Source organism: Pistacia vera, unplaced genomic scaffold (assembly GCF_008641045.1).
Source record: "Pistacia vera cultivar Batoury unplaced genomic scaffold, PisVer_v2 Contig749, whole genome shotgun sequence".
Lineage (NCBI taxonomy): Eukaryota > Viridiplantae > Streptophyta > Magnoliopsida > Sapindales > Anacardiaceae > Pistacia > Pistacia vera.
Window position 1 is genome coordinate 679212 of NW_022196611.1, and position 20185 is coordinate 699396.

The 20185-nt window shown below is 37.0% G+C and overlaps 1 pseudogene; it reads right to left on the reverse strand.

The window, feature by feature from the left end:
• Positions 1 to 50: 50 nt before the first annotated feature.
• The window catches only part of LOC116115666, a 62410-nt pseudogene continuing 42275 nt past the window's right edge, over positions 51 to 20185 (reverse strand).

Below are 20185 nucleotides of genomic sequence, written 5' to 3' on the forward strand. Positions count from 1 at the left end.
ACAGGTTTCAATATCACAGTGAGATAAAGGCCAATTGGAAACCGGGAGAAGGGACGAACAGCTCCATGATTTTGTTGTCGAAAAAGATACCTTAATTCGACCAAGAATGGGTGATGCACTTGCACCCACCATTTTGTTTAGCATCGATGGGAAGCTTTTTGCAAATCTCCAATTTTTTTCATCTATTGTTTAGGGTTGGGAGCAGCCATCTTTCCACCTGCAACCCTTAAGTTTTCTTTACAAACAGCTCGGATGGAAGATTCCAACTTCCTACAACTTCATTTGACCAAAACCTCCCTTGAATGAACCATAAAGAGGTTGTGATCTTCTGAAACTGAAAATATCATCAATGTGAACGACAGTAGGCTCAACTGATTTGCTGTTGTCTGATGTGTACTCAGATGCATGTTGGTTCCCATACACTCGAATGCTTAGTGTCTTCTTCTGAGGTGCACCAATTTTAACATATTCATTGAAGAAAGCTATCAATTCTTCTTGTGTAAGCTGCCTTAAAGCTGCAACCTGTTTCAGTTTCAACAGTTGTAAAAATGAACTATTTCGCGAAATAACAAGTCCATGACTACAGATTGAAAAAATAATTTTAATTTGCTCAAGTTCCTTCAAAATCATGTGTTTGATAAGAAAGAGTTCAAACAGTGCAGAGGGTATGTTCTTTAAGTCCCTCAGTTCATCTTATTCTCCACTAAAAAAGAAAGTAAGTCTCCAAACATACTTGAAGAATCTTGTTTTGAACATGTGGAAGAAGATGAGATTGATTTTCATACCTCAGCTTCCCTCCTATCAAATTTGAGGGTCCCATCGGAAATCTCTCGCCAGTAGAATCCGGATTCTTCCCTTAGATTCTTGTGCTTCTCAAGCTTCATATCAATCAAGGCATTCACGTTGCTCTGTGTCACAAATATTATTTCATCCTTAGGGGGCCAGATCGACTAAATCACAGAAATTGCATATAACAAGAAATATTCTAGTCAAGATTTTGCACACAAGAAACTTGTAGCTGGGTCGATTATGGAACGAGAATAAGACAGTTGCTACATTTCTCAGCCGTCAGAAAATCTGATTGTTCAGAGCTATCCTTTCCATATTCTATGATCACTAAATCAGTTAGAATGATTCAATTGAAGATAATTTTAGACACATAATACATAAATGTCCCTCATCACACTGATTGGGTTGATAATGGTGATTCAAGTTAATTGTGAAAAGAATTGTGATCTCATTACGTCAACAATCTATTTGTTTGTATTTAACACAGATCCATTTGCATCCAGAATTAAATATACAGCAAAAGAAAGGAGGATGAACAACCATACTAGTTTTATATACCTAGCACAAATAGGAAAATATTTACCCTTAGCATACACCAAATTGTTTTCAGCTGTTACGGATCTAAAATTAGGAGCAGAAATGTAATGTCCCTATTAAAAGCATGTTACCCAACTGATTGATTGAATTTTCTATTTGTAAGATTTTCAAACTCTGAACTACCCAAAGGAAAAAAAAAAAAAAATCATACATATCCACTACCAATTTTCATAAAGAATAAATAAATAAAATTCTTCCTTTGTGATTAGAGAAAACATTCTCATCACTGGAACACAAAGAAAGAAGTCAATTAGAAAAGTATTCTCTCACCTTGAATTGTTCACTAGTCATCTCATAAAGTTTACTTTCAAACATCTCGAGGAATGATTCAACTCTTGTATCAATATGTTTTGGACCCTGTTAAAAAATCAACAAAGCACTTGAGGCAATGAGGCAATGCTGCAAATTACAAGAGGAAAACTATGCCATATACCTTCACAGAGGATTGGATGATGAACTGCAGCCCACGGATACCCGAATCATTCCTACATGAAAAAAAAGAAAATTGAAATTAAGTTAAAATGCAAATATTCCAAGTGCAATGTTGAATTAGAAACTAAAAGTTCTTTTTGTACCTCTGCATAAGCACAGTAATGTACCCAAGTTGCTCAACTGATCTAAGCTGGTGGAAGGCTGGTTGTTTTGCAATGAGAGAAAAAAGCTGAAGTTTCACATTCATTTGGAAATCATCTTGATGAACCTGAAATATCGAAGGACCTGATGTCAGAACTGCAATAAACCTCCAACAGAGACAACTCATCAAATAGAATCGATAATGTAGAAAATGTCATAGAGACAGAGTTCCAAGAGGCAATATCCTCCATGGAAAACCAGGAGCAACAAAGCTGTATAGGTAAACAAATATGGTACTTTTGACTTTCAACACAACAAAGGTTTGAGAAACGTATTGAAGTATCATTTTTTTATTCATAACATATTAAATTTAAATCAGTAATTTCTCAAAACATACCAGCTTTTGTGTCTCCAAAAGATACAAGGGGTCAGGCTGCATATATATGATTTTGTCGGACATATACATCTATTGCCCAAAACCTTTAGAAAATCAAAGGTCACAAAACATTCTAACCTCTGTAAGTCAGGTATTGCCCCCAGGATTAGAAACATTGCTTAAATCCAGCATATAGATTTACAAGATAATGAACAAAATTATTTCTTTCAGAGCTTAATTTAAGAGCCTCATTGACATGCATTGAAGCAAGGACCATTGCCACCAATGATTTGCAATTCACATCAAATAACAAAAGTTCCCAATCACAGTTTATTCTATGTTGCACGACCTGGTCTGAATAACTTATTTATAAAGCACAGTACTAAGGAACACCAGTAGTAGTTACGAATCCAGGCCTTGATAAAAGCAATAATCTATATCAACATGTTTCAAAGAAGCTAAAATGTCTTACGATTGTAACTTGTAGAAAGACAAAGCTACAATCCACGGGAAAGAAATTAACTATCATTAACTGAAGAAATCGAGTAGTTACCACATAATCCTTACAGGGAAAATAATCTTTAAAAGGACAGTTAATTATCATGCAATGGACTTTTGTATGCACATGGTTGTGACAATTTATAGCTCTGAAAATTTTGTATCTAATTGGAGCCACTTAATTCATCTATCAAAGAACTTTCCGCCTTAAACCTTCTTCCATTTGTTGCTAAAGATTTTCAGCACTTTAGTAAACACTTTTACATTTCAAACTTCGTGGCAATTTAATCTAGGATATATACTAATACATGCTTATAACTAAACAAAAGAAGAAAAAAAAGGTTATTTTTTGATAGCTTTTCGATAACTTCCCTTTTTAGATTATAATAAATGTGCCAATAGGGTGAATATAGATATAACTGGAAGTTGAGACATTGAGTGACAGTCCAATGAATTTGCAAACGATATTAATTTAAGTGAGTGTAGAAGTCAACTAAAATAGGAAAAGATAAATCTAACCTAAATTGGTCATTTGACAGAGTTAACTCTTGAACCAGTGGGAAGGTCGATTAAATCTCTGTCAAAGGTAGTCAAGGGAAAGGCCGCAAAAAACATGTTTGAGACTGGAAAGGGCACAATGGCCAAGATATATGGTCCTAACAGGAACCCAGATAGCCAAAAAGTTTCAAGGAATAAGTAAAGCAATTTAATCCTTTTTCTGTGGGAATCTTGCATAACTTGATATCAAAACCTCCAGGCATGTTATAGCACGGTGAATAAATAATATTATGTTCTTACGAAAGAAATAAATCTGATACTAAATAGCAATTAGTAGCCCAATTTGACCAAAAATTTTTACTCACTATCCCAATAGTATTTTCAGATCTTTTAAGCATCAGAATAAATCAAAGGAGACTATATACATTGAGGGTAACAATAGCTGCTAACTTTCACAAGAAGTCACTCCATTTTAATTAAAAATAGGTGTACTGAAAACTAAAGTCCTACAATGAAATCTCTCCATCCTTTTCTTAAATGTTAGTACCTGAATATAGTGGACTAGGCAAGAATTCTCATCATTTGGGTTCAAGCCGTAGTTGGAGTACACATAACTCTTCCCCTTATCAAGCTTAACAACTCTATTTGTCAAATGCTGGGATGGGAACAAAGGTTGGCATATTGGGTTTGAACCCTTAAAGAAAACATCTTCAATGTGCTGGATCATTGATCCTGCTTCATTAGATTCAATGTTTCCTGAAAACAAAAGAAAATATTAAATAAATGATTAGAAACTAGGAAAGAAGGACTGAAGTTGAATTTAAATAATGTGAAGCACAAGAACCTGCTATGTAACACTCTAAGAAGGCCCTGGAGAGCATCATGGGAGCAAATTTAGCAAGATCTTCAGCTTCAAGATGAGGAAGAACTTCAAGTTCTTCAATCCAAGGCCATGTCTGATCCTGTAGCATTAATGAGCAGTAGTACATAGCCTGCTGATAGGGTTGTTGAAACTTGAAATTTTGATATTCCTTTGTTACCAATTCCTAACCAAAAAAGTAATAATAGAGGTATTAACAACAATATTCTTGCATTAACTGCTTTGCGTAATAAATGGATTTTCTAAATTATATGCTTTAATAATGAACCTATGAGATCGGTCAAGGCAGAAAACACAAACAAGAGTAAGGAATCCAGGAAGGTCTCACAGATGTCAATCATGAACAACTGTATAGGGACTATAAACTCAGCCGCAAGGAAAGGAGGTGCCTCCAAGTAAGCATGATTACAATAAATAGCCAAGGACTAAATATTGAAAGGAAAAAATGAATCTTTTTAATAATTCAACCCGTTAAGTAATCCATAGGGGCCAATTAACTTGTTGGCTACCCATGACAAGATCATTAATGGACATAAGAAAAGAGGCCTGAGAATTCTTGGGACAGAACAAATCATCCAGAAATCCCCCCCAGGCCTAGATGAACTTGGAATAAACAAAACAAATTATGCTTGTAGTAGCTAGGGAGTTTATGCTGAGTGTCTTCCCATGTAAATGGAATAACGAGTGAAGAAGAAAGATAAAAGATAAAAACATATACCTAACCATTCTAGCCATAAGTCACATGATTCATTAACAGTTCAATATAGCAAAAGCTAGCTATACTATGGAACACAAAACAGCATAAACAATTTCACTACAATTCAGTTGGATGCTTAGAATGTACTGAAATTAATGCTCAATTATAAAGGTGACATATTTTGGCCATAAGACCCATCATCATTACCTTAATCACAGAAAATCTGTCAGGTTTCACTTTAAATTCCGCAATTTTTTGAACAACAGTTTCCAGTAAGATCCTCAATTGTGGTTATACCCACCAGAGTCACCTGAAGAAGCAACAAACATTTATGACTGAAAAACAGATTTGTTCACACAGAGAGTGAGATATGCCATTACAATTTTACCATAGATGTTAATGAGCGTTGGAAACAATAGAAACCATTTGAAAGATGGTCAAATGCCAAAGCAAAAAACAAAATTGGAATAATAACACAATGAAAACAAATTTCATTGAAGTTGAATCCCTCCAAAGATTCTTAGCACAAAGCCCAAACTGGAATTTTTTTTATTTATTTAGTCATATATGTTAATGTTCCAGAGATTACAATAGATGAGCATCCATACAATTCAAATACCCATATAATTCAACAGTTTCAAAATATGGTACAAATAGACTAAAAATAACAATTTACAGTCATGCATAATAACAGTGTCACATCCTCCCTTGGAATGTCCAAAGAAACACTCTCAAGTTGAGCCTAAAGAGCAAAAACTCTGTAGTTTCTATATCGTTCAATTCCTCAAATTTCAAAGTTCCAGCCCATGGGAATGGATGAAATTACACCCTATGCTTGATCGAAATGAACAATAAATAATACAGTTTTATACAAGCTGTACGGTATTGACTGTGTTAGACCCCCCATACGTAAGGTCTATGAGTCCAGGGCAGGGGAAGGAAGAGGGGCAAGGGTACATAAGTGTGAGTCTGGTAGAGGATGATAAGGTGTGCAAGAGGGTGATTAGGCATGGGAAATCTGTTGTAAAAGGGGCACGTGCAGGGGAAGTTTGTTATGGAAATGGACACCTAGCTGTCAGTTAGTTAAGGAATTGACTATTTAGAAGAAGAAGTAGAGAGGAGGACATCCAGAAATATTATTCATAGGCTTGTTTGGGAGGTCCCCAGCTCCTCGAATTGCTGGGAATCTGCTTGTTTATTTCTATTTCTTTGCTATTTTGCGGTTACTCTATCTTATCCAATTAATATAAACTTCCATTTTCCTTCTCTTTGTGCATATTCTTTGGTTGTGTGCTGTGTGTGCGTTGCTGTGGTTCTTTGATTGCAGGAGTTCTCCATCGATTGGTATCAGAGCCAAGTTGCCATCAGATTTCACGCTAGGGATGGTCAAATCAAAAATGGATAATAGGATGGATAATATGGAAAAAGATGAAATCAGTTCAAGAAGATATGAGTTCAGTCAAACTGATGTGGGGAGTCTTAAAGAATACTTGACCGAGATGAGAGAATTGTTGAGTTGAGCGACAAGAGGGAGGAGAAACGTTACCGTGAAAAGAGAAGTCCCAGTCATTTGTCCGAGAATACAGATTCAAGTGATGGCCGCAACGAGAACAAGACACAGTAGGGCCAGTGGGAAAGGGAAAAGAAAACCCGAAGATGGAGCTTCCAATTTTCAGTAGGGAGACCCCTTTTGGATGGACTTTTCGCGCCGACCGATACTTTGCTATCAACAAATATGGACCATCGGAGATGGTGGAGACAGCGGCTATTTGCATGGAGGGCAGGGCGCTAAATTGGTACCAATGGGTAGAAGGACGAGATCCTTTCAAGACATTGAAGCTCAAGGCTGCTCTAATCGCGAGATTCAGACTGTCGTTCCAAGGTCTGCACACGAGCGCTGGTGGCGCTGAACAAATCTCCACCGTGACGAAATACAGGGAAGATTTTAAGCCCTTACAGCACCGTTGAAAGATTTGGGAGGAATTGTTAATGGGGGTTTTCATCAATGGGCTTAGGGTAGAATTAGAGCTGAGTTGAGAGTGTTGAGGCCCCAGCTCCTCCGAAGTCATTGAACAAGCCCATCGGGTTGGGAAAAAAATTGGGTAATGGAAAAATGGAGGCCCAAAACGTTTAGGACCCAAGTCACCAGAAAATTATTCAAGGGTGTCCAACAGCCTAGATCCAACCCGTCAGGCATGGTGGTCCACCCCATCCAAGTTAGTCTCTCACCCGATCCGACCCGACCCGCCTGGTGGCCCACACTCAACAAAACCACCGGAAGCAAGTCAGATCGCGTCATCTCGCGATTCTCGTGCACCCGATAGACGTGAAAGGGCACCAGAAATAGGGCCGAACTTCCGAGGAGGATCAGGCGGCAGTTTCCCGGCGGTTAACGAGGCCAAGATCCAAAGTAAACGTGAAAGGGCCTTTGCTTTAAATGCGATGAAAAATTTGGCCCTAATCACCGCTGTCGAAGTAAGTCCTTGCAGATCCTATTAGCTTTGGAGGACGACAGTGATGAGAAAGCCGAAAACCCTCGGAAAATGACGATAATCCTACCCAGATGGTGACGATTTAGTGCTGTCCATAACTCCATCGTGGGCATCACATCAGATCACACTTTGAAGGTAAAGGGGCAAATTGGTAATACTGAGGTTGTGGTGTTGGTTGACAGTGGGGCATCCCACAACTTTATTTCACAGGATCTAGTAGAGGTTGGACTTACTGGAAAAAGGGAGCGATTTGGGGTGATGGTAGGGAATGGAGTCACGGTAAAAAGGGAGGGGTGTGCCGACGATCCATCTGGATGTGCAAGGAGTTCAGATTAGACAAGATTTCTTTCCTTTTCAGTGGGGGGTGCCGATGTGATTTTGGGCATTACGTGGTTGAGTTCCTTAGGGACGTGTGTGCCAATTGAAGAAATTAACTATGAGTTTGAATTGGAAGGGTCAGGGTCATTTTACAAGGGGATCCGTCTCTGGTAAAGTCCGGTGTCTCCCTGAAGTCAATGTTACGGTCCATCACACAGCACTGGAGGGTTCCTGGTGGAATGTTGTGCAATTGAAGAAAAGCCAATCCACACAGACGAACATCAGTCCGCAAGTTCAGGCAGTTTGGATGAGTATCGGCATCTTTTCGACCAGCCCTCCAAACTCCCCTCCACACCATCCCCATGCCAGCCATAAACCTTAAAGAAGCGCCCAAACCCTTAACATTAGACCCTATAGGTACCCATATTTCCAGAAAAATGAAATTGCAAAATTAGTGGAGGAAATGTTAGCACCCATATCATCCAACCAAGTACCAGTCCCGTTTGCCCAGCCCGGTGTTGTTAGTCAGAAAAAAGATGGAAGCTAGAGGTTTTGCGTGGATTACAGGGCCCTCAATGAGATAACATCCCCGACAAGTTCCCATCCCGACCATCGAGGAACTGTTGGATGAACTGGCAGGGGCAACAATCTTCTCTAGTTGGACCTCCGTCCTGGGTACCATCAGATAGGATCAAAGACGAAGACATTCCCAAACAGCTTTCCGAACACATGAGGGCCATTACGAGTTCTTGGTGATGCCATTCGGATTGACCAACGCTCCTTCACATTTCAAGTCACTTATGAACAACATTTTTCAAACAGGTTTTGCGTAAGTTCGTATTGGTTTTCTTTGATGATATCCTGATACCAGTATTGACTTGGAAGCCCACATTCAACACCTTTGACAAGCCCTTCAAATCTCGGTGACAATGACCTGGTTGTGAATTGGAAAAAGTGTTCATTCAGGCAGCAGAGACTGAAATCCTGGGGCACTTAATTTCAGCACATGGGTGGAGGCCGACCCCTAAAAATTGCCGCTATGGTTTCCAGGCCCACACCCACCAATGTGAAAAGTCCTCCGCCGATTTTTGGGATTAACGGGGTATTATCACGGTTTGTTAAAGGATATGGTAGCATACCCCAACCACTCACGCGACTCTTGAAGAAAAACTGTTTTAGTGGGATCAGAGGCTCAGCAGGCCTTTCTCACCTTGAAGGAGGCTATGACATCAGTTCCAGTGCTGGCAACCCAGATTTCAACCTTCCATTCGAGATCCAGACGGATGCTTCAGGCCAAGGTATGGGAGTTGTGCTGGTTCAACACAACGACCCATAGCATACCTAAGTAAGGCGTTTTCCCCTCAAGCTAAACAAAATCGGTCTATGAAAGAGAACTAATGGCTGTTGTCTTCGCTGTACACAAATGGAGTCCGTATTTATTGGGCAGAAAGTTTATCATTCGAACGGACCAGCGCAAGCCTTCAATTTCTCAAGGATCAGCGGATTAAACACCGAACAGTAAATGGTTGTCCCAAGTTGATGGGGTATTCCTTTGACATTCAGTATTTGCCGGGCATCACAAATAAGGTCGCGGATGCACTATCTCGCGAGATGAGAACCCAGAATTATCGTCCTTATCAAAGATTCAGTTTTCGGAGTATGAGGACTTAGCCAACGAAGCCCACCAGGACCCCAAGCTGCGGCAGTTGATTCACGCGTTGATTTTGGACCCTAACAGCCGACCACATTATAAAATCCACCATGGTGTCTCCTGTACAAAGACAGGTTGTTTTCCTAGAGGTTCTCGTTTTGTTCAGAATCTTACTGAATTCCATTCAAGTCTGTCAGAGGGCCATTCTAGATTTTTCCCGGACATACAAAATGGTGGCCAATGTGGCTTATTGGGTGGGTATGAAGACGGATGTCCGGACTTTGTAAAAAACTGCATCATCTGCCAGGTTTAATAACACTCAGCTTTGAAACCCGTAGGGCTACTTCAGCCACTTCTGATTCCCGCTCAGGCATTTGATGATTTGACAATGGATTTCATCGAGGCCTCCCAAGAACCAAAGGGTTTGACACCATACTGGTTGTAGTGGACCGCTTGACTAATACAAGCCATTTTTCTACTTCTGTCACACCCTTATACAGCCAAGGAGGTAGCCTTAGTTTTCATCAAGGACTAGTGAACTTCACGGGTTCCCCTCAAACCATCATCTCAGACAGGACAGATTGTTTATGAGTCACTTTTGGCAGGAGATTTTCAGAATCTCAGGTACAGCTCTGAAATTCAACTCGGCTTACCATCCTCAAACAGATGGCCAAAGCGAAGTGGTGAATCTGTGTCTAGAGGCTTACCTCCTGCTTGTTTCTGCAGCTCACAGCCCCGTCAATGGCCCAACTAGTTATCATGGCTGAATTTTGGTACAATAACTACCATCGATCCACTAAGTGACTCCTTTTAAAGCATTGTACGGCTGAGACCCTCCGACTCTCCTTCAACTCACCGATTACCCCCTCTGCGGTCGATGAAGTAACCACAGATCCAAGAACGCAATGCCCTTCTTCAAGACCTAAACATAACCTGGAAGTAGCACAAGCTCATATGAAAGCCCAGCAGACAGCCACCAACGGGACATCCAGTTCTCTCCAGGAGATTTTGTTTATCTCCGCTTCAGCCATACAAGTTTAAATCTCTAGCCACACGGTTGAATGAAAAACTGAGTCCCCGTTTTATGGGCCCTTCCGAGTGGTCGAGAAGATTGGTCAGGTGGCATACATTAGAACTACCTACACAGCCTGTATTCACCCAGTCTTTCACGTATCCCAATTGAGCACTGCCTACATAGTTCAGTCCCTGTACAACCTCTGCCATCTTGTCTCATAAAGATCTGGAACTTCAGGTTCAACCCGAGGCAGTGCTGGATGTGCAGACTCTGATAGATGGTTCCACCGAGATACTCATCAAATGGAAGGACCTGCCTAATTTTGATGCCACCTGGGAGTCTTTTGATGTCATCATACTCAATTTCCTCAATTCCACCTTGGGGACAAGGTGGCACTTCAAGGGGGGGGTATTGTTAGACCCCCCATACGTAAGGTCTATGAGTCCAAGGCAGGGAAGGAAGAGGGGCAAGGGTATAATAAGTGTGAGTCTGGTAAAGATGATGAGGTGTGCAAGGAGGGTGATTAGGCATGGGAAATCTGTTGTGTAAAAGGGACACGTGCAGGAAGTTTGTTATGGAAATGGACACCTAGCTGTCAGTTAGTTAAGGAATTGACTATTTAAGAAGAAGAAGTAAGAAGGAGGGACATCCAGAAATTTTCATAGGCTTGTTTGGGAGGTCCCCAGCTCCTCGAATTGCTGGGAATCTGCTTGTTATTTCTATTTCTTTGCTATTTTGCTGGTTACTCTATCTTAGGTTCCAATTATTAAACTTCCATATCCTTCTCTTTGTGCATATTCTTGGTTGTGGTGCTGTGTATGCGTTGCTGTGGTTCTTTGATTGCAGGGAGTTCCATCAGACTGCTTGACGCATTAATGCTGATGGTCAAAAGAAATCTAGATCAACTCCCAAGGACTGAGCTTAGGTTGGAACAGCAGTAGGCAATGCCTCTTTATTAAAAAAGTAACACTTAATATATTATCTACTGTACAGTAAAAAGAAAGTCTGAGCTGTATCTTTATTACTAAAAAAATTACAATTCTCTTTGTTTCCTACCAAAAAAAAAAAAAATTGTCTCATGCAACAAGCACAATTTAACTAGAAAGCTGCAACTTAAGTTCTCTAGGACCTTTTTTTTTCAAAGAACTCCAAACAACATGTGAAACCCCTGCCATAGTACCAGGTCACAATGCAGCCTAAAGAGTTAAGACCACAATTCAGTATTTCTTAGTAAAGCATCCAATTAACTTTAAATATTCTACCCACTCATAAATCCCATCCAGATTAAAACATATAGAGGCTCTTCCTGGAATTATAACTCAATGACCCTAGCTCTTCACTGGCAGATTTTCTCCGAGGCAAGGACGATAGAATTCAGAAACTCTTAAGAATCAGAAATTTCCTTACAAACACACTTGTAATAAAATATGTATTTAATTTTAATCAGATGATTATCTGCTTAAGAAGAATCTTAGAGAGTAAGCTGGTATTAAGGTTGCAATTATCTGATAGTTATGTACAAAATTTATATAAAACCCTCCAATGTACACATTTTAGACAAATGAAATTGCATCCTCCTATAACTGTGTATTCACAAAAGTATTGTGTATGAGTTGACACAAAGTTGTACATCCTCAAAAGTCTGATATACCAAGTCTCAAATTTCAAGACATAATGCATCCTAAAACAACTATCAAGTATGGAAAGTTTTGTACAAATTTTATATAGCACCCTCATTGGAATTATAATATTTTCAATATAAAGGCACTCTTATAGTTTTTGTACATGTATTGATTTTAGGGGGACACAATTATCAACCATAGGAGGCCGACAAACCAAATTTACAATACAAATGTATAGCAAATAAAAGCTTTCTGAGATTGCTTCAACTGATCTGTGTTCTTTTTATGATAGATCTTATGACCTCCCCCAGGGGCTTAACCAAAAACTACTCATCCAAATTTTAAAATTCTATTTCACAAATTACCCACCCATAGATGATGTGATCAAAGGATTATTCAGAGCACCATGGCATGACTACTTCAAAGTAATTTGTCACTTCAAATAAAATGTAAAATGTTAGACTGGATGATACTTTAGCTTCAATTTTTCTAGACTTAATTTTTATCTCCAGAGGAAAAGAAATTTTGAAAAACCATAGCAAGGTCGTGCAAAAGAGAAACCAAAATGGAATTTACTGCCTTTTACTAATTTCTAAATCAAGAAATGTGGACAAAATCAAAGAGATTCAATAAAGGTTTAAGAAAAGTAAAGATAATACCTGAAAACCATTATCTGTGTGGTGTAAGCCGTAATAAAGACCAGCAACCTGAGCGTAGTAAGCTGAAATATACAAGATATTGGTTAAGCAAAAGATGTACTCAAACTCACCAAAAATAGAAATCGTTGACAGAATCCCAAGTCGGAAAAACATCATCAAATTGCAGATTTATGGACTATATAATGTATAACCATGCAGTACTATTCTGTCAGCTCAACTAAACCTAAATCCAACAAGGTAGGGTACATAAATATTTTTGCAATAATCTGCTCTGCCAACGAACACTACGGTTAAATAGAAAATATTATTCAATGATCATTCATCTAATCCTACTTCAACATCCTCCACATTCATTCAACATCTTACCATATTCATTCAAGTAGTCCATTAACAACCGAGTAAATATATCAGTCAGAACCTTCGCTTCAGGAGAATGCTAGAGTGGGGCAGTTGAAGTATATCTTACAAACGCCTTGGGAGAGGTTGAACATGTGTCAGGCTTGTACCATAATGTTGAATATGATGACTTTCTAGTAAAACTGGAAATTGGCCTGTTACAGAGGTCAGTCACATCAGAAACAATTGCTTTAGAGAATAGTAGATTAAAAAAAAAAAAAAACAAATCATCCAACCTTCTCTGTGCTTCCTAAGCGACAAGTCAGTAGGGATGAAGATATTAGGTGCTGGCAGGTAAAGATTTTCATGGAGCAGACAGTATCATTCCTGCAATCAAAACAAGGCTTTCAATAGTCATAAATTTCTTTCTTCAAGATACTGTAGTTGCAAAAATATATATATGTATGTATGTATCACCAACCGAAGAGCAACCCAAAAAAAACATTAAAGAATCACTTGTAATCTACTTCTTTTCTCTATTGGCAAAAATACCCCTACTGCATTGGGATACCCTGCAGCTGATACGTCCACTACTACTAATACAATGAAACTTATCACAAGCAACATCAAAACAACAAACCTGAATCACAGAGTCATGATTTCTCAACAGAATATGAGTGGCCATACCATGGCTCAACATGTCAGTGTGTCCTTCAAATTTCTTCGACTCCCAAAAAAATTCTAGAGAACAGGAGTTATTAGAAAACTAATCACCTGTCAATCCACAAATGCCCAATTGTAAGGATATATATAGTGAGGTTTAGTATTATGAGATTTCTTAGGTTACACCAATAAAAGCCATGAGAAGTGAAGCAAACAGGAGCAAACTAAAATAATAGAAAGTCAATAAAATTTTCACACATAGCCAAAAATATATCTGGCCTGCAGCTGATTCATTCAAAAAAAGAATTAAATCTTCACAGTTGCACATGGATTTTTTTGCTACATGCGGAGTAAATTCTTTATTTACCAATAAATATCAGGGAAATGTTATATAATGTATAAAAAATAGCACACTAAATATTTGAGAAGAGCTTGGATGTTTCATGGCCATTAATGGAGAAGAAGAAGAAGAAGAAAAAGAAACAGAAGCGAGAAAGGCCACCCTAACCATTTCAATTCAATTGGTAAACATATAGTTCAGAACAAAGTACTACTGAGGGTGGTTGGAATCCCTTTATGCTCAGTGAATTCAACTTCCTTGGGTTTGCCTGGATTTTTCATCTCATAGAGGGGAAAACTCAGTTCTCTACACAGTGAGCCAGAAGAAACATTTAAAAAACAACATCGGATAAATTAGGAAAACTGAGTGATTCCCTATTTGTTCAAAGAAAGCAACCCAGAAGAAAAAGTAATTGGATTTTGCATGCCGGAGTACAGGTCAATATATATTCAAATATTTAGTATTCTGTCTCTATATGTTTGCCTTTTCAGTTTCACATAATTTTCTGTTCAAAGCTGCAGCTTCAGTAGTAATATATAGACACAGCCCTGGAAGATTTAAACTCAGATTAGTAGTTAGTATAAATAAATCTAAGGCTTGCCCATATTGTACAGTTTAAATATTTGCTTGGTTCAAAATAAACTGAAACCAAAGTAACAAAAAAGAAAGAAAGAAAAAAGCAAACATAGAAGAAAAAAAGCAACATTAAATGAAGTTTGGATAATTTCTACCCAGTGTCCGATCCAGGGCCAGGAAAAAATCAACTAGAAAGAGATGAGTATATCCATCAAAGCAGAAAGCAAAAAAATGAAATAATGCAAAGAAGATAGCTCCTCTCCATGTACCCATTCAAACATTCTCTAGCACTTACTAACTTACCGAACTTATTTGGAGAAAGCTCATTCAATATCTTTTCAATAGTCTTGGACAGAACGGAAGCAAGGATGATCCCACTAGCCAATCTTTAGGGGATATATCTGAGAAAATAATACAATGGATCATTTTTAAAAAAAAAAAAAAAAAAAAAAAAAAAGAGCAGTAGTTTTGATTTTTCCCAATCACAGCAAGACAACTAGAAAAGAAAAGACAATCAGCCCAAACTTCATGATTTGTAAACCATTAAATGTTCACAAAAACCCGGGAATAGAAAGAAAAGAAAGAAAACAAAGCCAAATTTTCAGACTTCCATAATGTAGTACAAGGACCAATATAAATTAAAAAGCAGTGAAGAAATCACAAACACAAAGTCATTTTCAACACAATAGCAAAAGAAAATATTATTTAGCTATCTCATATCCTAATTCTAGTTATACTAAAAATATACACATAATAAGATTTAAAATTGGACACCCTGGGCAAAGGAATGAAAAAACAAATCTCTAAACTCTTAAACACTAATAAATATATTGTTTGAGCAAAAGAAGATTTAGAATCATTTTAGTCATTTATAAGCGACAATATGATTAAGAGACGTAAGATAATCCCACTTTTCATCTAATCAAGCATAAATAAAGAGTTTCTTGGATCTTTGTTTGAACTGCAGTAATTCAATTTTGACAATCCCCCCGTTTTTTTGGCCTTCTTCAAAACCAGAAGAAACCCTTCACAGAGCTGTTTCTGCAATACGTATTTAACTACCTATAACAAAAGTGTCAAATACAAAAAAAAAAAAAAAAAGAAAGGAAGAAGAATATACACAAATGCAGAGGGAAACTTATTAAAAAGGTAGAACCTTTCAGATACCTGATATTGAAGCAATGTTAACCACCTAGTCAATGCGGGGAAATTATCCTGATAATGAATGTTGTCTCGGAAATAGTGAAAGCTTCATAAAAATAAGTAAAATGTCAGAAGTTGAATAGGAAGGCAATGGTAGCAATACAGATTATAGTAATGTAAAAGGATATACCAGAATCATCAAGCTAAATAATCTGGCAATATCTTAGATATTGTGGATAAACAGGAAGACATTTTAAGCACAACGGGAAGACAAAATGGAACCCTCAAATTATTTTGACTCATTACTGCAACTACAACAAATAAGCTCACTAGCAACTTCCTTTTCATTCATTGGCATCCTTTGTCAAGGTTTGAAGAATCAACTAATACAGTTTGCATTAATAGTTTGGAAGTTAAATTAAATTTCTTACCATTGCATACAATTTGGGCATGGCACATTGTTGTTTCTTCCATTATAGGGTGAGTAAATCCTATAGATTGTGGGTAGCTACAGTCATATCTTAAATTCTATTTTTTTCCATTTCAAAAAAAGCATCTCTTAAAATTCCAATTCTCCATAATATTAATGCAACCATTTATATACAAAAAAAAAATATCAATGAATTCGCAGAAACAAATTAGGGCCTGTTTGATAGAAAATTTAAATCAATTTGTTTGTTTTATGAAAACGCATTTGGCAGAGAAATGAGTTAAAATGTTTCCAAAAACTAGTGTAAGAGCAGAAAATATTAAAAGTCGTTTCTACAGTTTTCTATTATTAAATTTGAAACAATTTTGAATTATATCAAACATATTTCAAATATTAAAAATATTAAGATACAACTTAGAAATTTAAATCGTATCTTTTATTTTTGAAAATAATTTTTAGATCATAAATCAGACACACCCTAACTATTGAAAATATATAAGAATTTAAGGAAGAACAAATAATCTTCCCATATGTTATGCATTGTTATAGAGCCAACTCATAAATCCAAACAATCTAACTCCAATGTAATATGTAGATGAAATCAATGACAAATTAATTATCCTAGCAGTTACGCTCTTCTTTTGAGGTGTTAAATATAAATAATGAGCTACATAAATGATACGCAGACATACCTCATCAAATATCTGTTTGCAAGCACCAGACTTTTGTAAGAGGTTGATGTACCTAAATAACAACCCCACAATATCTTGCATGTGCTCTATAATTCACAAAGCAAAGGAGAATTCTTAGTCTAGAGATCTACAAGTTGTGGTCATCGACGTACTCTAATCAGGACAATTTTAATCCATTAGATCATATCTGAAAAAACTCAATGCTGAGTAACAACCTACAAAATTACTTACCATGACCAGCATCAGTTACTTCAATTACAACATCAAAGAATGAATATTCTGAAGTCCAATCCCCTTCACTTGCAGATAATCCTGTAGCCCATCCTGAAAAAAATTGGAAAGAAAGCAACCACCATGCATTTGCCTTGTAAAGATTAAAAATTGAGTGCTGATAAGATAATGACAGCATAGATAACATAAGTTTTTACTGTTTTAGCCAAGTGAAACCAATCAAAGGTTATAGTTTAGCACCAGTATTTAGCTTTAATCTCTATCATTATTATTATCACTTTATTATTATTATTATTATTATTATTGTAAGAAGCTTTTATGATTATTATTATCTTCTATCATGTAAGAATTAGCCTTTATCTCATTGAGTTTAACTTTCTCTCCATCTCATTACAAGTTATTTTATTCCAATTAGCATTACTCTATTATAGATACATGGTCTTGTAATATTTGGTGACAAAGCTGTTTCTATAATTATAATCTGCGTACTCATATGTGAGTTATTTTTTTCTTTGCTAATACTCTTGGTATTCTTGCTAATTATAAAAGAAGCTCCTATTAATCTCATAAAAAGAAAGCAGCCCAACCCTCAAAGAACTTAATGTAAATTATGGTCACATACACAACCAGCAAATTTTGAAGAATGTGCAACAGAAATCTGCCACTAAATTGACTTTCTGTGGCATAAAAGAAGTGCAAAACCTACCCAATGTCTTCAAGACGTAAAACAATGATCCTTCTCCTTTGTGGCCAATAAGATGACCAAGATACCTGCATGGTGCTTCCTTGTAATGGTGAATGCTTGGAGTTATTGGCCATATAATTCTCAATTTGTGACCTTGTTTTATTGGAACAGCTCTGACAAGAATCTGAAGCAAAGATAAACAATAAGAGAAAAAAAGAAAAACAAAAGAAAAGAAGATAATCTCTCCAACATAGTAATGTATAAGGATCTGTTTAGTACGGCCCTTCAAGTGGAACTTGTAGATGTAGAATTATAAAAATAGAACTTTCATGAAAAAGTAGTTAGTTGCTTGGTTGTATAAATGTGATACAGCTTTCTAACAGTAATTACCAAAAAGAGTTTTAATATAAAGGAAGATCAAATAAAATTTCTAGAATAACATAAGAACATATATGGGTGCGTTTGGTTCAATATTTCTGCCCATATTTCCAATCCTATTCCCCAAATATTGTTTGGCATATTATTCCAGAAATATTAGTTTATTTTTTTAATTACTTTTAGACCCCTTAGGTTTATTAATTTCACTAAATACCCTCAAAAAAAAAGTTTAAAAATTAGCAAAAAACCCCCACCCACCCATACTTGCCAGATTCCGGCAACCACCATCGGTAGTAGCCGGAATCTATCACAACGGCTTACACCACGACTGGAACTGGCCGGTTATTCACCGATCTGGCCTTTTCCGGCCAGATCTACAGTGGATCTGGTCGTCGCTGACGGCCAAAAAATGTCATCGTTGATGGTCAATGACGGCCAAATCTTGGTCATCGTTGACCGAAAACGACGGCCATATCTTTGACTGTTGTTGACGGCCAAAGATGAACCTTTGCGGCAGTCGATGGCCACATTTGGCTGTAGATCTGGCCAGAAAATGCCATATCGACGCGTTACGACACAGATCCGACCGGTCTATGTCGTAACACAGTTTTCTGGCCAGATTCCGGCGGTGGAAGCCGAAATCTGGCACTGCCGATGGTGGAGGTGTTTTTATTATTTTATATATTGGAGTGTTTAATTAAATTAGCAAACCTAGGGGTTTTTTATAAATTTTTAAATTTTACCTCGTAATACTCCCCTATTCAACTATCCAATATTATTCCCAAAATCCTATCCAAAATAATAAATCAAACGCACCATATGATATTTCAAAACTTAAAAAAAAACTCAAAAAACCTTATTAGGAAAACCCAAATTTTGAACTTCTCCTAATAAACATAAAGCAACTAATTTAATTGCTTAAAAAGGTTTTCTTGGTTGCAATCAAAAGACATCAAAAGGAAAAGAGAAGAGTTTTTTGCCCAACAAATAAGCCAGATTAAGTCAGCGTGAAGACCATTCAGCACAGAGTTTCCTTCCTACTTTCATGCAGCATCTCTTCGGACGCTTTCCCTCAGCATATATAAACTTCACCAGGACCATGCATACCTGCAAATGTTCTGATGCGCAAGGCTGACCAGGAAAGTATAAATAGCTCCGATCTGTGTTCTGAATTTCCTGGAATTTATCCTCCACTAGGGATTGAATTTTATCCAAGCTTTCTAGAATCCATCACAGAGATTACGTGTTGATATTTCAAAATAGTTTAATTTGCCATCAATGCATAGCAGAAAAAATTAGTTACTAACCTTTTGAATACACAACCAGATGCATGAGGTTGGCCGAGTAATTTGCATCATAGAACTTAATTAGTTCATCCCTTGTATCCAGTCCTTTAGCCTTTGGTCGAACTGCCAAGGTTTCCCAGTTCCCTGTACAACAACAAATTCATGAATATAAACACAAGTACCTATAAAATGAAATAAATAAATAAATGATGAAAACCGATGAAAACCTGCAGAAAATAAAGCAAAAATATGGAGGTAGAAATAGTAGAAAAAGAAACCCAAAAAAACAAACACTTGCATAGATATTTGAAATTCCTCAAAAACCTAATTTTGATGAATTCTTTATTTTATTTTATTATAATTATCTATTATTATATATATTTTTTNAAAAATTAGTTACTAACCTTTTGAATACACAACCAGATGCATGAGGTTGGCCGAGTAATTTGCATCATAGAACTTAATTAGTTCATCCCTTGTATCCAGTCCTTTAGCCTTTGGTCGAACTGCCAAGGTTTCCCAGTTCCCTGTACAACAACAAATTCATGAATATAAACACAAGTACCTATAAAATGAAATAAATAAATAAATGATGAAAACCGATGAAAACCTGCAGAAAATAAAGCAAAAATATGGAGGTAGAAATAGTAGAAAAAGAAACCCAAAAAAACAAACACTTGCATAGATATTTGAAATTCCTCAAAAACCTAATTTTGATGAATTCTTTATTTTATTTTATTATAATTATCTATTATTATAT